This window comes from Balaenoptera musculus, chromosome 11 (genome assembly GCF_009873245.2).
Source record: "Balaenoptera musculus isolate JJ_BM4_2016_0621 chromosome 11, mBalMus1.pri.v3, whole genome shotgun sequence".
NCBI lineage: Eukaryota > Metazoa > Chordata > Mammalia > Artiodactyla > Balaenopteridae > Balaenoptera > Balaenoptera musculus.
Window position 1 is genome coordinate 45,357,489 of NC_045795.1, and position 11,475 is coordinate 45,368,963.

General features: G+C 39.2%; 1 pseudogene; it reads left to right on the forward strand.

Annotated features, from left to right (window-relative positions):
* The first annotated feature begins 8,463 nt into the window (after nucleotides 1-8,463).
* LOC118904125 lies at nucleotides 8,464-9,928 on the forward strand (annotated as a pseudogene).
* Nucleotides 9,929-11,475: the final 1,547 nt, after the last annotated feature.

Sequence of the window (11,475 nt, forward strand, 5' to 3'; positions counted from 1 at the left end):
AAATCAAATCCCATAACATCTGGGTGGGCGACTCACAAACTGAAGAACAATTATACCACAGAAGTCCACCCACTGGAGTGAAGGTTCTGAGCCCCATGTCAGGCTTCCCAACCTGGGGGTCCGGCAACGGGAGGAGGAATTCCTAGGGAATCAAACGTTGAAGGCTAGTGGGATTTGACTGCAGGACTTTGACAGGACTGAGGGAAACAGAGACTCCATTCTTAGAGAGCACACACAAATTAGTGTGTGCATCAGGACCCAGGGGAAGAAGCAGTGACCCCATAGGAGACTGACCCAGACCTACCTGCTAGGGTTGGAGGGCCTCCTGCAGAGGCTGGGGGTGGCTGTGGCTCACCACAGAGACAAGGACACTGGCAGCAGAAATTCTGGGAAGTATTCCTTGGAGTGAGCCCTCCCAGAGTCCACCATTAGCCCCACCAAAGAGCCTGTAGGCTCCAGTGCTGGGTCACCTCAGGCAAAACAACCAACAGGGAGGGAACTCAGCCCCACCATCAGCAGACAAGTGGATTGAAGGTTTACTGAGCATGGTTTACTGAGCACTGCCCACCAGAGCAACACTCAGCTCTACCCACTACCAGTCCCTCTCATCAGGAAGCTTGCACAAGCCTCTTAGATAGCTTCATTCACCAGAGGGCAGACAGCAGAAGCAAGAAGAACTACAATTCTGCAGACTGTGGAAAACCACATTCACAGAAAGATAGTCAAAATGAAAAGGCAGAGGACTACATACCAGATGAAGGAACAAGATAAAACCCCAGAAAAACAACTAAATGAAGTGGACATAGGCAACCTTCCAGAAAAAGAATTCAGAATAATGATAGTGAAGATGATCCAGGACCTTGGAAAAAGAATGGAGGCAAAGATCAAAGAGATGAAAGAAATGTTTAACAAAGACCTAGAAGAAATGAAGACAGCCTAAGAGACCTCTGGAACAACACTAAATGCACCAACATTTGCATTATAGGGGTCACAGAAGGAGAAGAGAGAGAAAAAAGACTGAGACTATATTTGAAGAGATTATAGTCTAAAACTTCCCAAACATGGGAAAGGAAATAGCCAACCAGGTCCAGGAAGTGCAGAGAATCCCAGGCAGGTTAAACCTAAGGAGAAACACGCCAAGACACATAGTAATAAAATTGACAAAAGTTAAAGACAAAGAAAAATTATTAAAAGCAACAAGGGAAAAATGACAAATAACATACAGGGCAACTCCCATAAGGTTAACAGCTGATTTCTCAGCAGAAACTCTACACACCAGAAAGGAGTGGCATGATATATTTAAAGTGATGAAAGGGAAGAACTTACAACCAAGATTACTCTACTTGGCAAGGATCTCTTTCAGATTCGACAGAGAAATCAAAAGCTTTACAGACAAGTGAAAGCTAAGAGAATTCAGCACCACAAAACCAGCTCTACAACAAATGCTAAAGGAACTTCTCTAAGTGGAAAACACAAGAGAAGAAAAGGACCTACAAAAACAAACCCAGACGAATTAAGAAAATTGTAATAGGAGCATACATATCGATAATTACCTTAAATATGAATGGATTAAATGCTCCAACCAAAAGACACAGGCTTGTTGAATGGATACAAAAAAAAAAAAGACCCATATATATGCTGTCTACAAGAGACCCACTTCAGACCTAGGGACACATACAGACTGAAAGTGAGGGGATGGAAAAAGATATTCCATGCAAATGGAAATCAAAAGAAAGCTGGAGTAGCAATACTCATATCAGATAGAATAGACTTTAAAATAAAGAACGTTAGAAGAGACAAGGAAGGACACTACATAATAATCAAGGGATCAATCCAAGAAGAAGATATAACAATTATAAATATACATGCACCCAACATAGGAGCACCTCAATACATAAGGCAAATGCGAACAACTATAAAAGAGGAAATCAACAGTAACACAATAATAGTGGGGGACTTTAACATCTTACTTACACCAATGGACAGATTCTCCAGACAGAAAATTAATAAGGAAACACAAGCTTTAAATGACACAATAGACCAGATAGATTTAACTGATATTTATAGGACATTCCATCTGAAAACAGCAGATTATACTTTCTTCTCAAGTGCACATGAAACATTCTCCAGGATAGATCATATCTTGGGCCACAAATCAAGCCTCTGCAAAATTAATAAAATTGAAATCATATCAAGCATCTTTTCTGACGACAACGCTATGAGATTAGAAATTAATTACAGGGAAAAAAACCCTGTAAAAAACACAAACACAGGGAGGCTAAACAATACGTTACTAAATAACCAAGAGATCACTGAAGAAATCAAAGAGATAATAAAAAATTAACTAGAGACAAATGACAACGAAAACACATTGATCCAAAACTTATGGAATGCAGCAAAAGCAGTTCTAAAAAGGAAGATTATAGCAATACAATCTTACCTCAAGAAACAAGAAAAATCTCAAATAAACAATCTAACCTTACACCTAAAGGAAAGAAAAACAGACAAAAACCAAAGTTAGTAAAAGGAAAGAAATCATAAAGATCAGAGCAGAAATAAATGAAATAGAAACAAAGAAAACAATAGAAAAGATAAATAAAACTAAAAGCTGGTTCTTTGAGAAGATAAACAAAATTGATAAACCTTTAGCCAGACTCATAAAGAAAAAAGGGAGAGGACTCAAATCAATAAAATTAGCAATGAAAAATAAGAAGTTACAACAGACACTGCAGAAATACAAAGCATCATAAGGGACAACTACAAGCAACTCTATGCCAATAAAATGGACAACCTGGAAGAAATGGACAAATTCTTAGAGAGGTATAACCTTCTAACACTGAACCATGAAGAAATAGAAACTATGAACAGACCAATCACAAGCACTGAAATTGAAACTGTGATTAAAAATCTTCCAACAAACAAAAGCCCAGGACCAGATGGCTTCACAGGCGAATTCTATGAAACATGTAGAGAAGAACTAACACCCACCCTTCTCAAAGTCTTCCAAGAAATTGCAGAGGAAGGAATACTCCCAATCTCATTCTACAAGGCCACCATCACCCTGATACCAAAACCAGACAAAGATACTATAAAGAAAGAAAATTACAGACCAATATCACTGATGAATATAGATGCAAAAATCCTCAACAAAATACTAGCAAACAGAGTCCAACAACACATTAAAAGGGCCATACACCATGATCAAGTGGAATTTATCCCAGAGATGTAAGGATTCTTCAATATACGTAAATCAACCAATGTGATACACCATATTAACAAATTGAAGAATAAAAACAATATGATCATCTCAATAGATACAGAAAGAGCTTTTAACAAAATTCAACACCGATTTATGATAAAAACTCCCCAGAAAGTGGGCAAAGAGGGAACCTACCTCAACATAATAAAAAACATATATGACAAGCCCACAGCAAACATCATTCTCAATGGTGAAAAACTGAAAGCATTTCCTCTAAGATCAGGAACAAGACAAAGATGTCCACTCTTGCCACTATTATTCAACATAGATTTGGAAGTCCCAGCCATGACAATCAGAGAAGAAAAAGAAATACAAGGAATCCAAATTGGAAAGGAAGTAAAACTGTCACTGTTTGCAGATGACATGATACTATACATTGAGAATCCTAAAGATGCCACCAGAAAACTACTAGAGCAAATCAATGAATCTGGTAAAGTAGCAAGATACAAAATTAAAGCACAGAAATCTCTTGCATTCCTATACACTAACAATGAAAGATCAGAAAGAGAAATTAAGGAAACAATCTCATTCACCATTGCAACAAAAAGAATAAAGTACCTCAGAATAAACCTACCTAAGGAGGTGAAAGACCTGTACTCAGAAAACTATAAGACACTGATGAAAGTAATCAAAGATGATACAAACAGATGGAGAGATATACTATGTTCTTGGATTGGAAGAATCAGTATTGTGAAAATGACTATACTACCCAAAGCAATCCACAGTTTCAATGGAATCCCTATCAGATTACCAATGGCATTTTTTACAGAACTAGAACAAAAAATCTTAAAATGTGTATGGAGACACAAAAGACCCCAAATAGCCAAAGCAATTTTGAGGGAGGAAAACACAGCTGGAGGAATCAGGCTTCCTGAATTCAAACTATACTACAAAGCTACAGTCATCAAGACAACATGATACAGGCACAAAAACAGAAATATAGATCAATGGAACAGAATAGAAAGTCCAGAGGTAAACCCACACACCTATGGTCAACTAATCTATGACAAAGGAGCCAAGGATATACAATGGAGAAAAGACAGTCTGTTCAATAAGTGGTGCTGGAAAAACTGGATAGCTACATGTAAAAGAATGAAATTAGAACACTCCCTAACACCATACATAAAAATAAACTCAAAAAGGATTAAAGACCTAAATGTAACACCAGACACTATAAAACTCTTAGAGGAAATATAGGAAGAACACTCTCTGACATAAATCACAACAAGATCTTTTTAGACCTACCTCCTAGAGTAATGGAAGTAAAAACAAAAATAAACAAATGGAACCTAATGAAACTTCAAAGCTTTTGCACAACAAAGGAAACTGTAAACAAGATGAAAAATTAACCCTCAGAATGGGAGATAATATTTGCAAACGAATCAACAGACAAAGGATTAATCTCCAAAATATATAAACAGCTCATGCAGCTCAATATTAAAAAAAAAACAAACAACCCAATCCAAAAATGGGCAGAAGACCTAAATAGACATCTCTCCAAAGAAAACATACAGATTGCCAAAAGGCACATGAAAAGATGCACAACATCACTAATTATTAGAGAAATGCAAATCAAAACTACAATGAGGTATCACCTCACACATGTTAGACTGGGCATCATCAGAAAATCGACAAACAACAAATGTTGGAGAGGGTGTGGAGAAAAGGGAACCCTCTTGCACTGTTGACGGGAATGTAAATTGACACAGCCACTATGGAGAACAGTATGGAGGTTCCTTAAAAAGCTAAAAATAGAATTACCATATGACCCAGCAATTCTACTCCTGGGCATATACCCAGAGAAAACCATAATTCAAAAAGACACATGCACCCCAATGTTCATTGCAGCACTATTTACAATAGCCAGGTCATGGAAGCAACCTAAATGCCCATCGACAGATGAATGGATAAAGAAGTTGTGGTACATATATACAATGGAATATTACTCAGCCATAAAAAGGAACGAAATTGGGTCATTTGTAGAGACGTGGGTGGACCTAGAGACTGTCATACAGAGTTAAGTATCGCATATTAATGCATATATGTGAAATCTAGAAAAATGGTAGAGATGAACCAGTTTGCCAGGCAGAAATAGAGACATAGATATAGAGAACAAATGTATGGACACCAAGGGTGGAAAGTGGTGGTGGGGTGGTGGTTGTGGGATGAATTGGGAGATTGGGATTGACATATATACAGTAATATGTATAAAATAGATAACTAATAAGAACCTGCTGTATAAAAAATAAAATAAAATTCAAAAAAGAAAAAAAAGAACATAAGTAAATAACACTGCACACAGAAAGTAGAACAGTGTCTAGGGAGATGTGGGAATGGGAAGTTAGTGTTTAATGGGCACAGAGTTTCAATTTGGGAAGATGAAATTGTTCTGGAGATGGTTGGTGGTGATAGTTGCACAACAATATAAATGTACTTAATGCCACTGAACTGTACACTTAAAAATGGGTAAAGTGGTAAATTTTATGTTATGTTTACTTACCACAATAAAAACAAGAATGGAGACTTCATATCTACAGGAATGTAAAGGACTGTCTGGTAAAACCAGGTGTTTTATGTGGGAACTGGCCTTCTAGAGTGAAGCCTTCAACATCTCGGCCTTTCACAACAGCTGACTTGTCACTGATTCAATAGAAGATGAAACCTGCAAGTTGGTAAACTTTTGTCCATCAGTACAAAGGCCTCTGCTAGATTTTCTACTGTCTTAACCTTAAAGTCAAACAGGCATTAAAGGATGACCAAACAAATGAGGAATGTCAAAAAGAAAGAGCAATGTTAATAATTAGCAACAATGGCCAAAGAGGGAATGATTAATCCAGAAAACAGAGGAGAACTTTAAAATTCTCTCTATACCTGGTATCTTTAGAGATCTTTTAGAGAGATATTACATTTATTAAATAAGAGCAATATGCTGTAAAAAAGGAACACATAAAAATGTAACCAATGGAAAAACTCAGTCAAAGAGTACAGAAAGAAATTAAACAAATCTAGAAAAAGAATAAAAAGGACCAAAAACAAGAAAGGAAAATATGAGAATAAAGATTAAAGACATATGGATAAATTCAAGATTTGCTACTTAAAAATGAGAGTTCCTGAAAGAGAAAGAAGAGAGTAATAAACCATCAGAGAATTGATAAAGGAGGCAACGCTGAACCAAAGCATGAGTCTCTAGGTTGGAAGGGCCTACCAGGTGCCCAGCAAAGGGAAGAAAAGGTGTTTGCCTAGACATGTTATTGTGAAAATTCAGAATGCTGAAGTTTTCAGAAAGAAAAGAACAAAGTTAAAAAACAGGTCACCTTACAACTCAACAATAAAAAGACAAATAACTCAATTTACAAAATGGACAAAGGATTTTAATGAACAAGAAAGTAAACAAATGACCAATAAGCACATGAAAAGATGCTCAATAATCATTAGCCATCAGGGAAATCCAAACCAAAACAGCAATGGGATACCACCTAACAGCCACTAGGATGGCTATGATCAAAGAGACAGATGATAAAAAAATGTTGGTGAGAATGTGGATGGATTGAAACCCTCATACATTACCGTTGGGATGGAGAGTGGTGTACTGCCTTGGAAAACAGTCTGATAGCTTCTCTGAAGATTAAACGTTGTTACCATACATATGACCCAACAATTCCACTCCTAGGTATCTAGCCAAGAGAAATGAAAACAAATATTCACACAAAAAGCTGTAAATAAAGTTCATAGTGGTATTATTAATAGCCCCAAAGTGGAAACACCCCAACTCATGAAGGGATAAATAAAATGTAGTGCATCCATACAATGAAATATTATCTGGTCATAGAAAGGAATGAAGTACTGACATGTGTTTCAACAGGGATGAGCCTTGGAGATATTTTCCTAAATGAAAGAAGTCAGTCACAAAAAACCACATATTTAAGATTCCCTTTATATGAAATGATGAGATTAGGCAAATCTATAGAGACAGAGAGGAGATTAGTGGTTGCCTAGGGAAGTGGAGGTTGGGGGAAAAGGGGGAGTGACTTTAATGGGTACAGATTTCTTTTGGGGGGAAGAAAATATTCTAAAATTTTTGTGGGGATGGTTGCACAGCTCTGTGATTATACTAAAAGCCATTGAATTGTACATTATAAATGGGTGACTTGTATGATATGTGTGAATTATACCCCAACAAATCTATTTTTTTAAAAAAAGTCACACTGTTATCAGGCTTCTGAGTAGCCCTGGATTCTAGAAGTCTATATATAATGTGGAAATAAACAAAGACCACACAGATGAGAATAAGAAAATGCTATTTATTCACATGTTTCTATAGCAAGGGAGTCAGCCACCATCACTTGGTTTTGCCAGAAACTCAAAGGCAGGCAGAGGAGTGGGAAAGCTTTTTACTGAAAAAAAGGGAAGGTTTCAGGTGTGCTCTAATTGGAGACTGGGGTGTTGGAAATCTGTAGGCGGGCTTGCTAGAGGCAGGGCATCCCATGTGATTGGTTAGGTGTGTATTTGGCTTTCTCTGGTTGGCACTAAATTGAAAGTGGGAACAAGACTTAGAGAAGCTGTCAGTTGTCAATCAAATTCTGGCCATTTTGGGTCAATTTTTTTTAAGGGTTTATTGTCTGATCTTCCTGGAGTTTTTGTTAGAGACAGTGATCTGACCTACAAGTCTGACTTGTAGATAGTAGGCTGGTTTCCTGGCTCTGTAGATAATGGCTTCATTTCCTAGGCTGGTTGCCGCAGATTTTGGGTCAGAGTTTTGTTTTATTTATTTATTTATTTATTTATTTTATTGAAGTGTAGTTGATTTACAATGTTGTGTTAATTTCTGCTGTAAAGCAAAGTGACTAATTTATACACATATATGCATTCTTTTCTTATATTCTTTTCTGTTATGGTTTATCACAAGATATTCAGTATAGTTTCCTGTGCTATATGGTAGGACCTTATTGTTTATTCATTCTATATATAATAGTTTGCATCTGCTAATCCCAAACTCTGAATCACCCTCCCCCCCATCCCCCCATTGGCAACCACAAGTCTGTTCTCTATGTCAGAGTTTTATTTTTATATATGGTCTGGGCATTGTCCACTTGTATATTCAGTCTCTCAATAAAAATGCTTTCAAAATTATGAAGGAATGAAAAAAATATATTAAAAATATACCTAAGGGGAGTCATCTGCACCTCGTCTCTCCCTGTTCCAGCCCACTCTGCTGCCACCGCAATGGCCCAAGCTGATATTGCCTTGATTGGACTGGCTGTCATGGGCCAGAACTTAATTTTGAATATGAATGACCATGGCCCTGTGGTCTGTGCTTTTAATAGGATAGTCTCCAAAGTTGATGACTTCTTGGCCAATGAGGTGAAGGGCACCAAGGTGGTTGGTACTCACTCCTTGGAGGAGATGGTCTCCAAGCTGAAGAAGCCTTGGCAAATCATCCTGCTTGTGAAGACTCTCCTGGCTGTCGATTTTATTGAAAAACGGGTACCCTTGTTGGACACTGGTGACATCATCATCAATGGAGGAAATTCTAAATACAGGGATACCACAAGACAGTGTTGAGACCCCAAGGCCAAGAGAATCTTGTTTGTGGGGAGTGGAGTTAGTGGTGGAGAGGAAGGGGCGTGGTATGGCCCATCATTTATGCAGGGAGGGAATAAGGAGGCTTGGCCCCACATCAAGGCAATCTTCCAAGGCATCACTGTGAAAGTGGGGACTGGAGGACCCTGCTGTGACTGGGTGGGAGATGAGTGGGCAGGACACATTGTGAAGATGGTGCACAACAAGATAGAGTATGGAGACATGTAGTTGATCTGCGAGGCCTACCACCTGATGAAAAACATCCTGGGCGTGGAGCACGAGGAGATGGCAAAGGCTTTTGAGGAATGGAATAAGATAGGGCTAGAGTCATTCCTGATTGAAATCACAGCCAATATTTTAAAGTTCCAAGATACTGATGGCAAATACCTGCTGCCGAAGATCAGGGACAGTGTGGGGGCAGAAGGGCACCGGGAAGTGGACTGCCATCTTGGCCCTGGAGTACGGTGTCCCTGTCACCCTCATCAGAGAAGTGGTCTTTGCTCGATGCTTATCATCTCTGAAGGACGAGAGGATCCAAGCCAGCAGAAAGCTGAAGGGACCTCAAAAGATCCAGTTTGAAGGAGATAAGGAATCACTCCTGGAGGGCATTCGAAAGGCCCTCTATGCTTCCAAGATCATCACTTATGCTCAGGGCTTTATGTTGCTAAGACAGGCAGCCACTGAATTTGGCTGGACACTCAACTATGGTGGCATTGCCCTGATGTGGAGGGGGTGCTGCATCAGCAGGAGTGTATTTCTAGGAAAGATAAAAGACGCATTTGATCGAAACCCAGGACTTCCGAATCTACTAGATGACTTCTTTAAGTCGGCTGTGGAAACTGCCTGGATTCCCGACAGCGGGCAATCAGTACTGGTGTCCAGACAGGCATTCCCATGCTCCACTTCACCACTGCTCTTTCCTTCTGTGATGGATACAGACACAAGATGCTGCCAGCCAACCTAATCCAGGCTCAGCGAGATTACTTTCGGGTCCACACCTATGACCTCTTGGCCACGCCAGGACTGTTTCTCCACACTAACTGGACAGGCCACAGTGCCAGTGTGTCCTTGTCTTCATACAATGCCTGATCAGATTCTGTTAGGCGCCACGACTCCGCAAACAGGTACATTCCATTTGCCACACAGCAGTGCTTGCATGGCCCTTTGACCTACTTTCTGCTCAGATCTCTCTCTCTCATTTTTTAATTTACTAGTAGTTTTATTTATTTATTTATTTATAACATCTTTATTGGAGTATAATTGCTTTACAATGTTGTGTTAGTTTCTGCTGTATAACAAAGTGAATCGGCTATTGCATACATATATCACCATATCCCCTCCCTCTTGTGTCTCCCTCCCACCCTTCCTATCTCACCCCTCTAGGTGGTCACAAAGCACTGAGCTGATCTCCCTGTGCTATGCAGCTGCTTCCCACTAGTTATCTATTTTACATTTGGTAGTGTATGTATGTCCATGCCACTCTCTCACTTCATCCCACCTTACACTTCCCTCTCCCCGTGTCCTCAAGTCCATTCTCTATGTCTGCATCCTTATTCCTGTCTTGTCCCTAGGTTCATCAGAATGTTTTTCTTTTTTAGATTCCATATATATGTGTTAGTATACGGTATTTATGTTTCTCTTTCTGTATGACAGACTCTAGGTCCATCCACCTCAGTACAAATAACTCAATTTCATTTCTTTTTATGGCTGAGTAATATTCCATGGTATATATGTGCCACATCTTCTTTATCCATTCATCTGTCGATGGACACTTAGGTTGCTTCTATGTCCTGGCTATTGTAAATAGAGCTGCAATGAACATTGTGGTACATGACTCTTTCTGAATTATGGTTTTCTCAGGGTATATGCCCAGTAGTGGGATTGCTGGGTCATACGGTAGTTCTATTTTTAGTGTTTTAAGGAACCTCCATACTGTTCTCCATAGTAGCTGCATCAATTTACATTCCCACCAGATCTCTTAAAAAAGTGTTGTAAGAGACTCCTCTGAAGAGTCAACCCAAGTTTATTTGTAAAGTAGTTCTGTGAGAACCATCACGCCCTCTGCCCTCACCTTTTGGGACGGAGCAGGAATTGAGCGTGTGCGCCACAGTGCAAGCCAGCTCTGTGAGGCGGTGTTTCACACATGTCCCCTGTGGCTTCGGGAAGCAGAGTATGTTTGCTCTGATAGAGGCAGCAGCACTTATCACATAGGAGGGAAAGATTTTTGTGGAATTTGATCAAACTGGAACCTTTGTATTATGCACGTGAATTTCCTTTTCCCTTTACTTAATAAAAGTAAAAAGAAAAAAAAATCCCCTAGGAATAAATAAAATCTGAGAGCTGAATACAAAATACATATTCAAGGATTCATAAACTTTACTTCCTAAGCGCCTTTCCTTAGAAAGTTAATTGAAGACATTTTCCAAAAACTTAGCATAAAAAGGGAAAGACATGACATTCAGAAAGAGATGATACAATCCAGAAGAGCAGAGACCTGAAGTTCCAGGAAGAGCACTGTTTGATACTTCTAGAGAGCAGCCCTCCCGGATGGAGGCAAGAACCCAAGATGCCTGCAGGGAGTTCTACGAGGGGAGGGAAGGGAGGGAGTTTAGAAGAGAGTTGTAGTAAAGTACAAA